This window comes from Zonotrichia albicollis, chromosome 2 (genome assembly GCF_047830755.1).
Source record: "Zonotrichia albicollis isolate bZonAlb1 chromosome 2, bZonAlb1.hap1, whole genome shotgun sequence".
NCBI lineage: Eukaryota > Metazoa > Chordata > Aves > Passeriformes > Passerellidae > Zonotrichia > Zonotrichia albicollis.
This window is the reverse complement of record NC_133820.1, coordinates 13981296-13997566: the sequence shown is the minus strand read 5'-3', so window position 1 is coordinate 13997566 and position 16271 is coordinate 13981296. Positions and strand designations below refer to the sequence as shown.

Genomic DNA, 16271 nt, shown 5'->3' with positions numbered 1-16271 from the left:
TATCATCTAAGTGTTCTTCAACTTCACACACCTTTCTTGAGGAAAAGGTAAGGAAAACAGCAATAAGATAATAAAAAAGAAGTTGTTAACTTGTTCAAACCCAGGCCCCCATGAAAACTCAATCCACCTCAGTGTGACTGCAAGTGGATGGAGTTTCCATCCACTGGCAAAAGTTACCAGCACACTCTCATTCGGATTCAACCAGGATGGTTGTCAAAAACACGCCTGTCGATTTATTTTGGAGTCAGTTACTCTGCCTTCGTTGATTTTAAATAACAATAAATGTTCATTTCCCCCGATGGCTGTGGGGTAATAGGAGAACTGAGTAACAGCAGCAATCGAGAGACATGATCAAAGAAGCCCTACGTGGTCTTTGGACGGGCTAAACCCAAAACTTCAAAGGCGACTGAGATTCCCTAATTTCTAAATTTCGAATTGCAGCACTTTAAAACGCGTTTTGTGATGCCGCGGCGGCGGGAGGGAACTGTGGCCACTCCAGAGGAGCGCCCAGCGCATCCCAGCACAGCTCCAGTTCCACCAGAACACAAAGCTGAATCCCTGAAAGGCCGCGGCCGGCTACTAAAACATGGAACCAGGGAATCATTCGTGACGGAAAAGACCTCCGAGATCATCGAGTCCAACCCTGTCAACCAGACCACGGCACCGAGAGCCACGTCCAGCCTTTCCCCAAAGAGCTCCGGGGCCGGTGCCTGCAGCAGCTCCCCGGGGAGTGCCCGTGTGTCCCTGCCTGTCCCTGTGCCCGTGTGTCCCTGCGTGTCCCTGTGTCTATTCCCAACATCGCTGCTCCCTCCTCCTCCCCACCCCCACCGAAGGGATGACAGGCACCTCGCTCAGGTAACTCCTTCCCCGTCTCCCCTGCACCTTCCCCACCGGCCCCAGCGGCCCCTCGCAGGTGCCGGGGCATCCCAATCCTCCCCTACAACAGGTGATGCTCCAAGTCCTGCCGCCCTCCTCGCCGCCAGCCCGGCCCGAGCCCTCGCACCCGCCCACCGCAGGGCGTTGCGCATAACACCGAGAGGCTCCGGGCGAGCTCCCTTCCTCCATCGCCGCTCCCAAGGCCCGGCAAGGCACAGCCGCGCTCCAAGGGGAAAAAGGCCGCGGGCTGCGGAGGGGCGGGCGGGGATGGATCCCGGCCCTGCCGCCGCTCCCGCTCTAAGATGGCAGCGAAGCGCTGCGGCCCCTCCGCCGCGGGCCCGGGCGAGGCGGCCCCGGCTCGTCCCGCGGTGCGGCGTCTCACTCACCCGTGCGGCGGCTTCTCCCGGGGCGAGGCCTCTCCCTCCGCGGGGCGAGCGCCGGGCGCGTCCTCCCGCTCTTCCCCGGGGGCCTCGGCGGCGGCGGCGCCTCCTCCTCCCTCGGGCCGCGGCTCTGCCCGCGGTGGGAAGGGGAGCCCGGGCGGCCCGGCGGCTCCCCGGCCGGGCTCTGGCTGTTCGCTGCCCTCACAAAATGGCGCGCGGTCCAAACCTGCGCAGCGCCCGGCGGCGGCTCGGCCTCGCCTCGGCTCGGCTGCGATCGGCGGCCTGAGCCCCGGCCGGGAGCGCGGGGACAGCGGCGGGGGGAGCGGGAGGAGCGGGAGGAGGAGAAGGAGGAGGAGGAGGGGATGGGGGGAAGCGCAGCGCCGTACCGAGCCCCCGGGAACTCCTCGCTCCCTCCTCCCTCCCCCGCCTGCCAGCCGCTACCTCCTCCCCCTCCCTCCCTCCCCGCCCGCTCCTCCTTCCCTCCCTCCCTTCTTCCTCACGATCCGGCTTCGCTTCCCGCACCGCCGCCGCCGCCTCAAGCCCGGCCGCGCATCCCCGGAGGGACCCTCGGAGCGCACTTTTTTTGCGTCCCTTCTTTTCCTTTTCCTTTCGCGGTGGAGGTCGGAAGAAGGAGAAGAAAAAAAAAACTTTAAAAAACAACAACCCCAGGAATTCTGGCGGAAATTGAGCGATTTGCTCTTGTTTTGTATTATTGTTATTTTATTTTATTTTAATTTTTAAATGTTTTTTTAAATTTTTTTAAAAAATCCAACTGACAAAATGGCGGCGGGGGCGAGCCTGTTGCCATAGCAACTGTCAATCACCCGCGGCCGGGCGGGAGACGGCGCTGACGTGGGGAGGCAAGGGCGGGCCGCGCTCGCCATGGCAACGGCTCCTTCCCCCTCCTTCCTCATCCGTGCCCGCCCGCCCTCCGGCGTGTGACGGTGTCGGCGGCGCTGCGGGCCGGGATGGCCCCGGCGGGGCGGGGAAGGGGAGCGGCCGCCATTCCCGGTGATGGGGGGAACCCGACGGTTGAGGCGGTGCCGGCCCCGGCCCGCAGGGGGCGCCGGGAGTGCGAGGCCGAGCCCGCCGGGGCTTCCCGCCCGCCCGCCGCCGCCTGTGGGGAGGGACAGGGCCGGGCACGGCCCCCTCGGAAGCCGAGACGTGCCCGAAAAACCGTTCAAAAAACGCTCTGCAAAGAGCCCGGAGTGCCCCAACCTGCTGAGGGAAAAACCGTTCAAAAAAAGCACTGCAAGGAGCCCGGAATGCCTAAACCTGCTGAGGGAAAAAAGCGTTCAAAAAAAGCACTGCAAGGAGCCCGGAGTGCCCCAACCTGCTGAGGGAAGGCTCCTCTCCCCTCCCCTCGGCATTGCGTCCACGGGTCTTTCTCGACCCGCTTAAAAATATCACCCCAAAAACTGAGTTGGGAAATGTGCTGAAAGTCGTCCGGTGTGGGAGCCCCGACATGTTGGTGGAGTCGCAGGATTCTAGAGGGTTTCTTTCCCCTCAGAATTGCATCCAGGGGTGTTGCTCAACCCCTCCGAAAATCTGTATTCCCCAAGAACAAGCTAAAAAACGCACTAAAAGCTGAGGGAATCACAGAATAAAAGGCTCTTTTCCCCTCAACTGCATCCAGAGGTGTTTCTTGGCCCCTCAGAAAATCTGTGTTCCCCAAGAACAATTTAAAAAACGCATTGAAAGTCACCCAGTGTGGGAGCCTTGAGCTGCTGAGGGAAGGCTCCTTTCCCCTTGGAATTCCGTCCAGGGTTTTTCTAATTCTCAGCAGAAAACAAAAATACATTCCCCTAGAAGCAAGTTAGGTGTGGGAGCCTCAAGCTGCCGAGGCAAATCTTTCCCCTCAGAGTTGCATCCAGGGGTCTTTCTCACCCCCCTCTGAAAATCAATATATTCCCCCAAAATGAATTTAAAATGCACTAAAAGTAGCTTGGTGTGAGAACCTTGAGGTGCTGAAGGAATCACAGAATAAAAGGCTCTTTTCCCCTCAGAATTGCATCCTGAGGTGTTTCTCAGCTCCTCAGAAAATCTGTGTTCCCCAAGAACAAGTTAAAAAATGCAGTAAAAGTCACCTGGTGTGGGAGCTTTGAGCTGCTGAGGGAAGGCTCCTTTCCCCTTGGAATTTGGTCCAGGGCTTCTCTAATTCTCATCAGAAAAAAAAAAAAAAACAACCAAAAACAAAAATACATTCCCCCAGAAGCAAGTTAGGTGTGGGAGCCTCAAGCTGCTGAGGCAAAGCTCCTTTCCCCTCAGAATAACATCCAGGAGTCTTTCTCACCCCCCTCTGAAAATATATTCCCCCAAAATGAGTTTAAAAATGCGCTAAAAGTCGTCCGGTGTGGGAGCCCCGACATGTTCGGGGAGTCACAGGATTCTAGAGGGTTTCTGTCCCCTCAGAATTGCATCCTGAGGTGTTTCTCGGCCCCTCAGAAAATCTGTATTCCCTAAGAACAAGTTAAAAAATGCACTAAAAGTCACCTGGTGTGGGAGCTTTGAGCTGCTGAGGGAAGGCTCCTTTCCCCTTGGAGTTTGGTCCAGGGCTTCTCTAATTCTCATCGAAAAAAAAAACCCAAAAAAACAAAATATATATATACATATATATATATATATATATATATATATGTATGTATATATATTCCCCCAGAAGTGAGTGAGGTGTGGGAGCCTCAAGCTGCCGAGGCAAAGCTCCTTTCCCCTCAGAGTTTCATCCAGGGGTCTTTATCATCCCCCTCTGAAAAATCAATATATTCCCCCAAAATGAGTTTTAAAAGCCTTGAGGTGCTGAGGGAATCACAGAATAAAAGGCTCTTTTCCCCTTGGAATTGCATCCAGGGGTCTTCCTCATCCTCCTCAAAAAATCAATATATTTCCCAAAAAATGAATTAAAATGTGCACTGTAAGTAGCCCAGTGTGGGAGCCTCGAGCTGCTGATGGAAGGCTCCTTTCCCCTTGGAATTGCCAGATCGGAGCTTCCAGCCTAAATCTATGACAGGGGGGTTTTAATGGTTTTTTTTTATTATTATTTTTAATTTCTGGAATGCCCACAAAGATCAAAAAGTAGAGTCTGGCCTTTATCTAATACTTTAATTCTGACGTGTGATACTTTAATCTAGTCATTGCAGTTCCCAGCCAGCCTCCTTGGAGAAATTAGGACATGTTACTTGTTCCATTTGCTTTTTCTTCCTGTTTTAATATTTTTTTTTTTTTATCTTGGCTTAAAAGGTGGAAATAAGCAGCCAAGGATTGGCAGACGGATGCAGCCACAGCCAAAACCCCCCAAATAATTGAAGTGTTGAGAATTTTACTTAAATTGTGTGATCACAGAATCCCAGAGTGGGTTGGGCTGGAAAGGACCTTAAAGCTCATCCAGTGCCACCCCTGGGACACCTCCCACTGTCCCAGGCTGCTCCAACCCAGTGTCCACCCTGGGCACTGCCAGGGATCCAGGGATGGAATTCCATCCCAGCCCACCTTCACAGGGAGAAAATTTTCCCTAATATCTGATCTAAACCTGTAATTTCTCAGTGTGAAGCCATTCCCTGTGTGCTGTCCCTGCATCCCCTGGCAATTGTCTCTCTCCAGCTTTCCTGGGGCTCCTCCAGGCCCTGCAAGGCCGCCCTGAGCTCAGCCCAAAGCTTCTCCTGTGCAGGTGAGCAATGCCAGCTGTGCCAGCCTTTCCTGCCAGCACAGGAATGTCCTGAAACTCCCCCAGTGCCACCCCTGCTGTGGCAGGGACACCTCCCACTGTCCCAGTGTCCAACCTGGCCTTGGGCAGTGCCAGGGATCAGGGGCAGCCACAGCTGCTCTGGGAATTCTGTCCCAGGGAAAGATTTCTCCCTGATATCCCATCTAAAGCTCTCTTTGTCAGCTTAAGGCCGTTCATTCCCATTTGTCACCCAAATCCCTTGTGAAAAGTCCCTCTCCAGGGACAGGGGTGCACAGGGGAATTGTGGGGCCACCCCAGGAGTGACAGGGAGGTGTGTGGTGAGTTGGAATTCTCTATGGAACTGCACCTTCCCGCCGTGGGAGGTGCTTGGGAGCACCGTGATTTAAGTGCTCATTTCTCATTCCCCTTAGCCCCAGGAAGATTTGAGGTCCCTTGGAGCTGCTTTTGACACTTCTCTCCTTGACTCTGAGCGTGGCCAGAATGTGGCTCCTGTCCTGGGATGTGGAAAGGAACCCCTGAGGGAGCTGGGGGGGCTCAACCTGGAGAAAAGGGGACACAGGGGGGACCTCATTGCTCTGCACAGCTCCTGCCAGGAGGGGCAGGGAAAGGAGGAGAGGAAATGGCCTCAGATGGCACCAGGGCAGGCTCAGGTTGGAGACTGGCACAGAAAATTTCCCTGGCAGAGTGGTCAGGCCTTGGGCTGAGCTGCCCAGGGAGGTTTGGAGTCACTGAATTGTCCCAGAGCAGTCTGGATGTGGCCTTGGGGACAGGGATTGGGGTGGTGGCACTGGGTGATCCTGAAGGGCTCTCCCAGCCTTGATTCTGGGATTCTGAGAAGATCCAGCACTTTGTAAACTCCATCTTCAGGGCAGGCTGGATCAGTCACAGCTCTCTGATGCTCAGCCTGGAGCAAAGGAGGCTCAGGGGGGACCTCATTGCTCTGCACAGCTCCTGCCAGGAGGGGCAGGGAAAGGAGGAGGAGATGAAATGGCCTCAGATGGCACCAGGGCAGGCTCAGAGATTGTGCCAATCTCTGTGTTGGAGATTGGCACAGAAAATTTCCCTGGCAGAGTGGTCAGGCCTTGGGCTGAGCTGCCCAGGGAGGTTTGGAGTCCCTGAATTGTCCCAGAGCAGCCTGGATGTGGCCTTGGGGACAGGGATTGGGGTGATGGCACTGGGTGATCCTGCAGGGCCCTTCCCACATGGACAATTCCAAGATCTCCAAGGCCAACCTCTGCCCAGTCCCTCAGTCAGGAAGAACAGCTCCACTCTCAGAGAGGAGCAGGGGGACATTCCCTCATTCCCTGAGGATTTTTCCCCCTCTGAAATCTCTGTGTGGTCTGTGTGAGTGCAGTGACAGAGCAGTTTCTCTGTGGCTCAGTGTAGGTAACTACAAAGCTCACAGAAATTGTTCACTGCATTACTGTAACTTCCTGGGGTTTGGGGTTTTTGTCAGGTTTTGAGGGTTTATTTTGCTAACACTTAAAAATATTACAGAGTTTTCCAGAGTTTGTGCATTTGCTCAGTCATCCTCTACTTTTATTTTGTTGGCTGTAACCAAGCTCTGGCAACTTGGGCAGAGATAAAATGTCCTTTAAAAGGTGATGGCATCTTTTTAAAATGTTATTTTCCAGCACAAACAACTACATCATTTTTTTTTTGTTAATTTTATTTGGATGATGAATAACCTGCATGGTACAAAAGTGTTCTCTTCAATCTCCATTTCATTAAACAGCCAGGGGAGGTTCAGGCTGGACATCAGCAGGAATTTCTTCCTGGAAAGGGCTGTGAGGAACTGAACTTGTGCTCTGTGCTGGAGGTTTGGGGCTCAGTTAGGGATCCTCCAGGCTGGGATTCCACCAGAATCCTGCCTCACCTGGAAACTGCACAGAGTTGTGACCTGCATGGAGGGAATCCAACTTCTTGCTTATCAAAAGTTATCAAATCTTACTAATTTTTGTTTTCCTTAGGAAGGGAGGGACTGCCAAGACAGGAAAGATTTGAGAGTCCTTTTTTTGAACTCCCCATCACAAACTACCTGGGGTGGGTTTGCAGTGCTTGAAAACAGGAGGTTGTGAACATTCTACATGAATTAGTGGACAGGCTTGTAAGAAATATTTGGGTTTCTCTTCCTAAGAGACCACCCCTCAGAAAGCAGAATATTGGGGACCAAAAAAACCCAATAATAAGCAGAAAAATTGAGAAAAAATAAGAAAAAAAGCACATTAAAAATGAGGAGGAAAGAGAGTGGAGAAATGAGTTCTAAGAGAGAAAATAACACAGAGCATTCTAGAGAAATGGAACAGATGTAAAAGAAACAACACAACAGCTGAAGAGTTGGGATTGCCCAGCCTGGAGGAGAGGAGGATGTGTGGAGACCTCCCAGCACCTTCCAGTGTGTGAAGGGGCTGCAGGGAGGCTGGAGAGGGAGAATTCATCAGGAACTGCAGTGACAGGACAAGGGGGAGGGACTCCAAACTGAAAAAGGGGAGTTTAGGTGAGGGATGTGAAAAAGTTGTTCCCTGGCAGGGTGACCAGGGGCTGGGATGGAATTCCATCCCTGGATCCCTGGCAGCGCCCAAGGCCAGGTTGGACACTGGGACAGTGGGAGGTGTCCCTGCCATGGCAGCGGTGGCACTGGATGGTTTTTAATGTCCCTTCTGACCCAAACTGTGATTCTATGGCAGTGGAGTGTGATTATGGGTAATATATCCCATTTTTCCCTTTCCAGCCTCCCTGCATGCAGCAGAGGGGCCCATTTGCCTCTCCCTGTGAGCTCTGCAAGGCTTCATTCCCTGACCCCCCGTGCCCCTGCAGCCCTGCAGTTTTCCTCCTGCAGCATTCCCAGCTCTGCCTGAGCTCCAGGCTCCCTTCACAGCAGCCATGGGCACCCTGACTTGCCCAGGGCTCAACATTTGTACTCTGGGGACAAGTTTTGGTGCAGATGCTGTGCTGGACCAGCAGCAATTCCAATAATCCCACTGCAAGAGCAGCCTCCTTAGGTTACCAGGCCCGAGCTGGAAGATCTTCAGGAAGAATTCCATCAAAATACAGAAAGAAAGATTCTTCATTTGTGTTTCTCCACCAAAGGCATCCCACAGCTCTGTTCCTTTGGTGCTGGTGGTGTTCACAGGGGTCCCAGGTGAGGGAAGAGATGAGGATCTGACTCCATGTTTCAGAAGGGTGATTTATTATTTTATTATATATATTATATTAAAAGAAAATGATATATTAAAACTATACTAAAAGAATAGAAGAAAGGATTTCATCAGAAGGATTGAAAGGAAAGGAAATGATAATAAAATCTTGTGACTGACCAGAGAGTCTGAGCCAGCTGGGCTGTGATTGGCCATTAATTAAAAACAACCACATGAGACCAATCACAGATCCACCTGTTGCATTCCACAGCAGCAGATAATCAATGTTTACATTTCATTTCTGAGGTCTCTCAGCTTCTCAGGAGAAAAATCCTAACAAAAGGATTTTTCATAAAATATGTCTGTGACACCCCTGTCACTACAGGACATGAAATAAAACAATGCAGATACTGGAACTTCTGGGGTAAAATGAAGAAGTTTAATTTCTGACACTTACAGACTTTCAAAAGTGACAGTGGATTGGAGGGTGACAGTGCCACTTCTCCAATGGTCAAACCAACAGTCCATCAAATTTCTCCTCCTCCAGAAAAGAATGGAAAACAATAATCATTGACATAAAAGCGTGCAAGAAAGTTCCTTACAAGAACGGAAACATCAGAAGGCTTAGCAGAACTTAGAAGAACTCAGAGGAACAGGGTGACAGGCCCCGTCCCCAGTGAAGTCCCAGCAGAAGTTCTCCTCCATGGGTTACATCTCCAGCCCTTCCCAAGCCCCGTGGCAGCTCCCAGGCAGCCTCAGTTGGAGGGAGCAGCTTGTGTTTCGCCTGTCAGAAAGGTGCTGCTGAGGAACTGGTGTGGTCCAGCTCTTTTTAGGCCAGAGGGGTTGCCATGGTAACCCGTTGGGATGGAGATAGATCAGCTTTTGAGTCATCATCGGAGCTGGCTTCGATAGTAGCGGCTTTGGATTGGCAGCCACAGCTGCACACTGTGGAGGCTGGCACGCCTCTGGACCAGAAGGTCCTGGAAGTGCTGCTGGATGAGCCTTGTTCCCAAAAAAAAAGTGAATTTCCCTGAGTTCTCCTTGGTAATCCCTGGAATTGTTCCTTGGTGTTCACACTCACCATGAAGATCACGCTCCTGAGCATGAAAAGTTTCTCTTCTGGTTTGAAACATCAGGCAGGAATTTCTGGACATCAGGAGGAATTTTTCTTTTTCATGGAAATGGTTGTTGAGTATTGGAAGAGTTCCTTGGTGTTCACATTCACCATGAAGATCACGCTCCTGAGCATGAAAAGTTTCTCTTTTAGTTTAAAACATCAGGCAGGAATTTCTGGACATCATCATTTCCATTTTCTTTTTCATGGAAATGGTTGTTGAGTATTGGAAGAGTTCCTTGGTGTTCACACTCACCATGAAGATCACGCTCCTGAGCATGAAAAGTTTCTCTTCTGGTTTAAAACATCAGGCAGGAATTTCTGGACATGATGAGGAATTTTTCTTTTCCATGGAAATGGTTGTTGAGTATTGGAAGAGGCTGCCCAGGGAGGTTTGGAGAGCCCATCCCTGCAGGAACACCTGGAGGTGGCACTGGGCGCTCTGGGCATGGGGCACAGCTGGGACTGATGATCCTGGAGATCTTTTCCAACCTCAGTGATTCTCTGAAAATCCTTCCCAAAACCAAGGAGTTTCTGGGGGAGAATTCTCCAGGGAAAATGCTGTGTTAGTTATCCTAGGGAAGGTGCATATTGGAAGTTGTATCCCAGAAGTCCTCCTCAGACCACTTTCCATGATAAATCCATTTGTGGGAGTGCAGAACAGTTCCTGTCAAAATCAGAGCATTCTGAAGAATTGTGATTTTTTAGAACTTTTGTACATCAGGTGCTACAATGTCAAGTATGTCTCTACACCCTTAATTTCCAACTTTTAGAGGAATTTGGTTTCCCTGCATTAGAAAACAGGGGAAACAAACAAACAAACAGGTTAATTTAATCCAAAAGTTCCCCTCACATCCAAAAGGACCAGTACAATCCATGGCTCTTTAAAAATCTTTAATTCTGCTGACTGTAACATTATTGGAGCTATACCTGTTCTATGCCAAATTTTTACTTCTTTGTCAGAATTCCTGGAAGAATCAAAACCTGTCCTCAATTCCATTAAAATTCCATTCCTCTTTCATTGCCCCCTTCCCTTTTCCACACCAATTCCCTGCTCCCTTGTGCAGCAGGATTGGTGCCTTTGCTGGCCAAAATGAAAATTTGGTTCTTGCTGTCAGGAGAGAGCTCCTTGTGCTGCTTCCACAGGGATTTTGTTCTTGAAATTCCAGACCATGACATTTGTGGTATCCTGACGCAATTCCACTCAAGAAAGTTCTTAGAAGTAAGTTCCGCTTGGTCTCCACTTGATCAACCTCCTGCTAGCAAAGAAAGAGAAATTGTGATGGATTTTAAATATTTTTTTCTGAAATTGTCACTTAGGGAACTTCATTAGGCTAAGAAGTCATTCTTCAGTGGAAGCAGGAATGCTTTGTTGTTTGTTCCTTTTTCCCTCCCAGATCCTCAAGAAAGATGGAGAGAGACTTTTTCCAAGAGCATGGAGTGATGGGACAAGGAGGAATGGCCTTAAACTAGAAAAGTAAATTTAAATTAGAGATTCCAACAAGATTCTTTGCTGTGAGGGTGGTGAGGCCCTGGCACAGGGTGCCCAGAGAAGTCCAGGGCTCAGTCACTCACAGGAAAGTTCTTCCTGGTGCTCAGGTGAAACTTCCCACAACAGTTCAGCCTTTCCCAGAGTGAGAGATGGTTTAGGGATTGCCCAGGATCAATCCTGTGCCCAGCCAGCAGCTCCCAGAATGTCTCTGAATCTCTTTATTCACCACCTCTGCCCAAGGTGGCTCTGTCAGAGGTGGCTGAGCCCTGTGAGGAATAAAATAAAATAAAAACCATTGCAAGAGCTGAGGGTCCAATCAAGGGCTGATCCACTCAGGACTGTGAACCAGAACAGAGAGTTTGTATTTTCTGCAGAGCAGCTGTGAGGTGCATTCCAGTTCCTGGGTGTCCCCACTGCCAGGCCCTGGAGCTGCTCTGTGCCATCACTAATTAGGCTAATTGCTCTGGGGGCCAGCACTCCTCTTTTGTAGGGCACCATTTGTGGGGCCTGCGTTTCCCTTCTGTGAGCTGTTCCAGGGAGCTGCAGGGCAAGGTCAGCGCTGGAATTCCAGAGGGACCAGCCAGGCCTGCCAGGGTGGAGCTCCTGAAATAACCCTGGGCAAGGCAGGGCTGTGCTCGCAGGGCAGGGACATCCCTGAGCACTGCCAGGGCAGCTCCTGGGGCTGCTGGCACTCTGCAGAGGGCACAACACCACGGGGGAAGCACTGGGCACCACCCTGAAACTGCTGTGGGAGGGACAAAGGCACACAAACCATCTGGGGCTGTAGCCATGGGTAAATCAGAACCAGTTCCTGAGGTGTAAAGGGATGGAGGAGTCCAGAAAACTGTTGCGGTGTGTTGTAATGTCCTGTTTTAGATTTCCGGGTCACCTCCCAGGTGTGGCAATACCCATTCCCCTTCCCCCTCGCCCCTTGCTGAGTGAGTCCTGTCAATCAGGCTTAACATTCCAACAAGGCGTCGTGTGGTTGGTTGGATTCAAAGGATGCCCCTCAGGCCTGGGAGTCATTGGCCTGTCCAGGTGTCCCTCGTCCCTTGAGACCTCGCCCCCCCCACCTGGTTGGTGGCTCACCTGTCCCCTCCCCTCCCCCTGAGCTTAAAAGGTGAGTCCAGCCATGTGCTCAGATTCTGTTGGAGGTCTCCCCAAGATTGAGGCCTCTGTAACCATGGAATAAACCACTGCATATAACCCTCTGGCAGAATCCCTCCTCTTTCTCTTCACCTTTACCTGAAGCCTCTTCCTGAGGTAACGGAGTCCCTACCAAGGCTGGACTTGTTCAGTGCCCAGCTGAAACCACCAGCAAGCTAAAGGTGTCTCTGGGGTGATCCAGCACAGCAGCAGCCAGGGTCAGACTGGCCCAGGCACAATCTAACTGCTGATATTGGGATTCATATTCCAATAGAAAACCTTGCAGTTCTCCATCCCCATCCTTCTAAAGCAGCTTCATGGCTCCCTATTCCCACTGTCACTCCCAGCTGCAGGACTGCCAGGGGGAGTTCAAAAGCAGCCATGGAGAGTCCTGGCTGTCACGTCTGAGGACTTCAGGAAATTTTGCAAAGGGTCCAGCACCCAAAACAAATCTGGGGTGGAATCACAGAGTCTGCTTTGGGTTGGGAGGGAGCACATAGGAGTGGCAGGACAAGGGGGAATGGCTGCAAACTGACAGGAGGTGGGATTGGGTGGGATATTGGAACAGTTCCTGAGGGTGGGCAGGGCTGGGATGGAATTCCCAGAGCAGCTGTGGAGCCCCTGCATCCCTGGCAGTGCCCCAGGCCAGGTTGGACACTGGGGACAGTGGGAGGTGTCCCTGCCATGGCAGGGCTGGCACTGGGTGGGCTTTAACATCCCCACCCAAACCACTCTGGGATCTGTGATTCCCTGATACAAGGAATATTAAAAACTGGGTTTAAACTGGGGACAATTGGCAGGCACTGGCAGCACAATGGAAGATGAGGTGTGTTGTTGTTTAACTGATATTTCAAAAACATTCATTTGTTTCCCAAGAAATGACAGGTTTGAAATTGTCCTTGGTGAAGTTGGCAAATCAGTGGAGCTGCAAAGATTTCACTGAGCGGCAGCAACAGGAAACTCTCTGAGGCAGGGCTGCACCAAACACTTCTCTGCTCTGTGCTGACGGCACTGCCATCAATTCTCTCCTTTCTGAAGAATAAAATTACCAATACTCCAGGTATTTGATATTTTGTGTGCAGGGCCCATCAGGTTGATGAATAAATTGAATTAGATGATGGGTTTAGATCTCTTTCCACTCAAACATCCTCTCCTGAGTGCTCACATCCACAGGACACTCAACACTCATCTCCCAGCACAGAAAGTTTTTCTCTTGGTTTATAAAACCAAATTACAAAAAACAAAAGCATAAAAATCCCCTCAATCCCATTGTTTTTCCCTCTTCCAACCTATGTGTAACAGCAAATTTTTTCACACTAAACCTGAACTGAATTTTGATATATTGACAGAGCACTTTGTGAAAGGGATCACCTCAAAGAGGAGAAACTGGACTGCTGAACCCAAATTTCAGGCAGAACATAAAGACTTCCAGTTAAAATAAAGCTGAATGAAAAGCATTGAAAAAATTCCAAGTAGCCAAATGCACCTGTAAAAGTATAAATATTTTAAAAAATCAATGTAACATAACCTACTCTGGATATTTATTTTATTTATTTTGTTAACATAAACTAGTCCACTCTAGGTGTATGAGTAATGTAAATCTCATCTTTGACATATAAAAGTTTAAATTAATACATTATTGAAGAATTTTATTAATTGAATGCTAATTAATGCCATTTATATATGCAAAAACCAGTGCTCAAATTTACACAGGAGCTTGGTATCTGAGATGGACAGAGCACACTGAGGATTTTCCAACATGGAACATCAAGACCAGAAAACTTCCTGACCTCATTTTGGGGATTTGAGGATACTTTGGGAGGTTTTGTGTGTCCAGAACATTCAGGCTGAGACTGATCCTCGTTTGTTTGTTTTCCATTGTTTGCAGGTTTGCCAAGCTTTAACTGCTTGGAAGAAGTTTCCTGTCCTGGGTGTTGCTTCAGGCTGATTTTTTATTCTTTAAACCTCCCCAAGCTTTTTTTTCCTTCTGTTTTAAGTAAAAGGAACAAGGAGAATTTGGGTTTTATTTTTTGGAAGAGTAATATTTTGGTCAGGGAAATTTATAAGCAACTTCAAGTTTCAAAGGCTGAAAACAGCAGCTAAAAAATATTTCTTGCTTAAATTGTCACAAGAAAGAACTTTTTGTTGTCTTTTTTATGTTGCTTTTCAAGGCAGTGAAATTGATATGTAATAAATTATAGTAAATACGCCAAGTCTGTGGTATTAATTTTTACCCAAATCCCAGATTCTGAGCATCACCTTCTTAGCCAAAGGGACAACGACACAAGGTTTTTACAGGAAACATGGGGGGAAAATTCCTTACTGGGAAACTTTTCCAAGCATTTGCTGTTCCTATTCCCAAGTGTCCTTAACCCCAAACCCAGGGCTCTCTGCAGCAGCCTCAGCTGTCCTTGGAGGCCATGGCTGAGGGGGGACAATGCTGGGGTAAGGGGTTTGCTCCAAAATTCTGTTTTTCAGAGTTGGCATGTTGAGATCCCAGAAATCCCAGAAATCCCAGAAATCCCAGAAATCCCAGAAATCCCAGAGTGGTCTGGGGTGGAAGGGACCCCAAAGCCCACCCAGTGCCCCCCCTGCCATGGCAGGGACCCCTCCCACTGTGCCAGGGTGCCCAGGGCAGATCTGCTGAACCTGAGGGGACATCAGCCCTTGGCAGGGGGGCAAAACAGAGTTAAAGGTTTAGAATCAATCATGGTACAGCAAGAAAATCTTAAAAATTATCAAAAACTCAGTGCTTGAATTTCCCCTTTGGACACCTTTGTCCGTGTCATGCCAACTGCAGCAGCCATGAACAGCGGGATGATCTGCAGAGTGATGGAATCATGGAATGGGTTGGGTTGGAAGGGACCTGAAAGATCACCCAGTGCCACCCCTGCCATGGCAGGGACACCTCCCACTGTCCCCAGTGTCCAGCCTGGCCTTGGGCACTGCCAGGGATGCAGGGATGGAATTCCATCCCAGCCCTGCCCACCCTGCCAGGGAACAACTCCTCATTGCCAAGATCCCACCCAGCCCTGCCCTCGGGCACTGGGAGCCATTCCCTGGGTGCTGTCCCTGCATCCCTAGGAAGTTGCCTCTTTCCATCTTTTTTGTCAGCTCCTTCAGGTCCTGGAGTCCTTTTTAAGATGTCTGGGAAAGAACTGCACACACTGCTCCATGCACACAGAACTATGGATTTATACCAGGGCAGGTGTGCTCCAGTGTTCTCTGGTTTGTTCTTTATTTTGTGTCCTTATAATTCCAAATATTTGATTTGTTTCTTTCAGTAGAAGGGAACATTGTGCTGATATTTTCATGGCAATATTAATCAGAACCCAAAGATCTCAGTTGCGAGTGGAAAACCAGCTAAGAGCCCACCCTCATGTACACAGAATTTCCCCCCTCAGTAGTGTGCACCACTTTACTACATCAGATTTTCTCTGCCGTTTTATTATCCTTATCTTGTAAGGTCTTTATTCAGTTCTCCAGCCCCTTTATCTGCACCTGACTTTGTCCTCTGCCTTTCCTTCACCTGAACACCTCCGTCCCTTCAGCAGCTGGGCTGTGTCCCTGCCCAGCCCCTCTCTCAGGTCATGAGGGATGCATGAGCCAGCACCAGGCAGAGCACAGCTCCCTGCAGGCTCCTCCTGCGGCCTCCCCTTCTCTGAAAAGTGACCTTTCAGTGCTGCTTTATTTCTTTCCTCATCCTGACAGTTTTTGATCTTCTCTTGCTTCTTTTGCATAAAGGCTTTTTTATTATTATTTTCCACATGGCGCTTTGTCTGAGAAGCTCATTGTCCCAGGAAATCCTGGGAGCTCTTAACCATGGATCTTCATGTTTGCCTGCCCCACCTGGTTAGTGGGGAACAGAGTGGAGGCAGTTCTTGACAGCAGGGATTTGGGACAGCATGGATTTGGGACAACACAGATTTCACACTGAGGGCTGCGTCCAGTTCTACTCCTGCAGGAGAGCCCTGGAGGGGCTGGAGCGTGTCCAGGGCAGGGAACGAAGCTGGGAAGGAGCGGGAGAATCCCTGAGGGAGCTGGAAGGGGCTGCAGAATCCCTGAGGGAGCTGGGCAGGGGCTGGAGAATCCCTGAGGAGCTGGAAGGGGCTGCAGAATCCCTGAGGGAGATGGAAGGGGCTGCAGAATCCCTGAGGGAGCTGGAAGGGGCTGCAGAATCCCTGAGGAGCTGGGAAGGGGCTGCAGAATCCCTGAGGAGCTGGAAGGGGCTGCAGAATCCCTGAGGGAGCTGGGAAGGGGCTGCAGAATCCCTGAGGAGCCGGAAGGAGCGGGAGAATCCCTGAGGGAGCTGGGAAGGGGCTGCAGAATCCCTGAGGGAGCTGGAAGGGGCTGCAGAATCCCTGAGGGAGCTGGAAGGGGCTTGAGAATCCCTGAGGAGCTGGGAAGGGGCTGCAGAATCCCTGAGGAGATGGAAGGGGCTGGA

The 16271-nt window shown here is 50.4% G+C and overlaps 1 protein-coding gene and 1 long non-coding RNA gene across 2 annotated transcripts in view; one reads left to right on the top strand and one right to left on the bottom strand.

Annotated features, from left to right (window-relative positions):
* The window catches only part of DYRK1A (dual specificity tyrosine phosphorylation regulated kinase 1A), an 88497-nt gene extending 86794 nt beyond the window's left edge, over positions 1–1703 (bottom strand). Inside the window, exon 1 of the mRNA XM_074533910.1 lies at positions 1263–1703. The gene's annotated coding sequence lies outside the window, so the exon portion shown is untranslated. The remainder of the gene's footprint in view (positions 1–1262) is intronic.
* Positions 546–14649, top strand: LOC113460586 (uncharacterized). The gene is made up of 3 exons (XR_003382427.2): positions 546–855; positions 12704–12887; positions 13716–14649. It is a non-coding gene; the product is annotated as an uncharacterized LOC113460586 (long non-coding RNA).
* The last annotated feature ends 1622 nt before the right edge of the window (positions 14650–16271 follow it).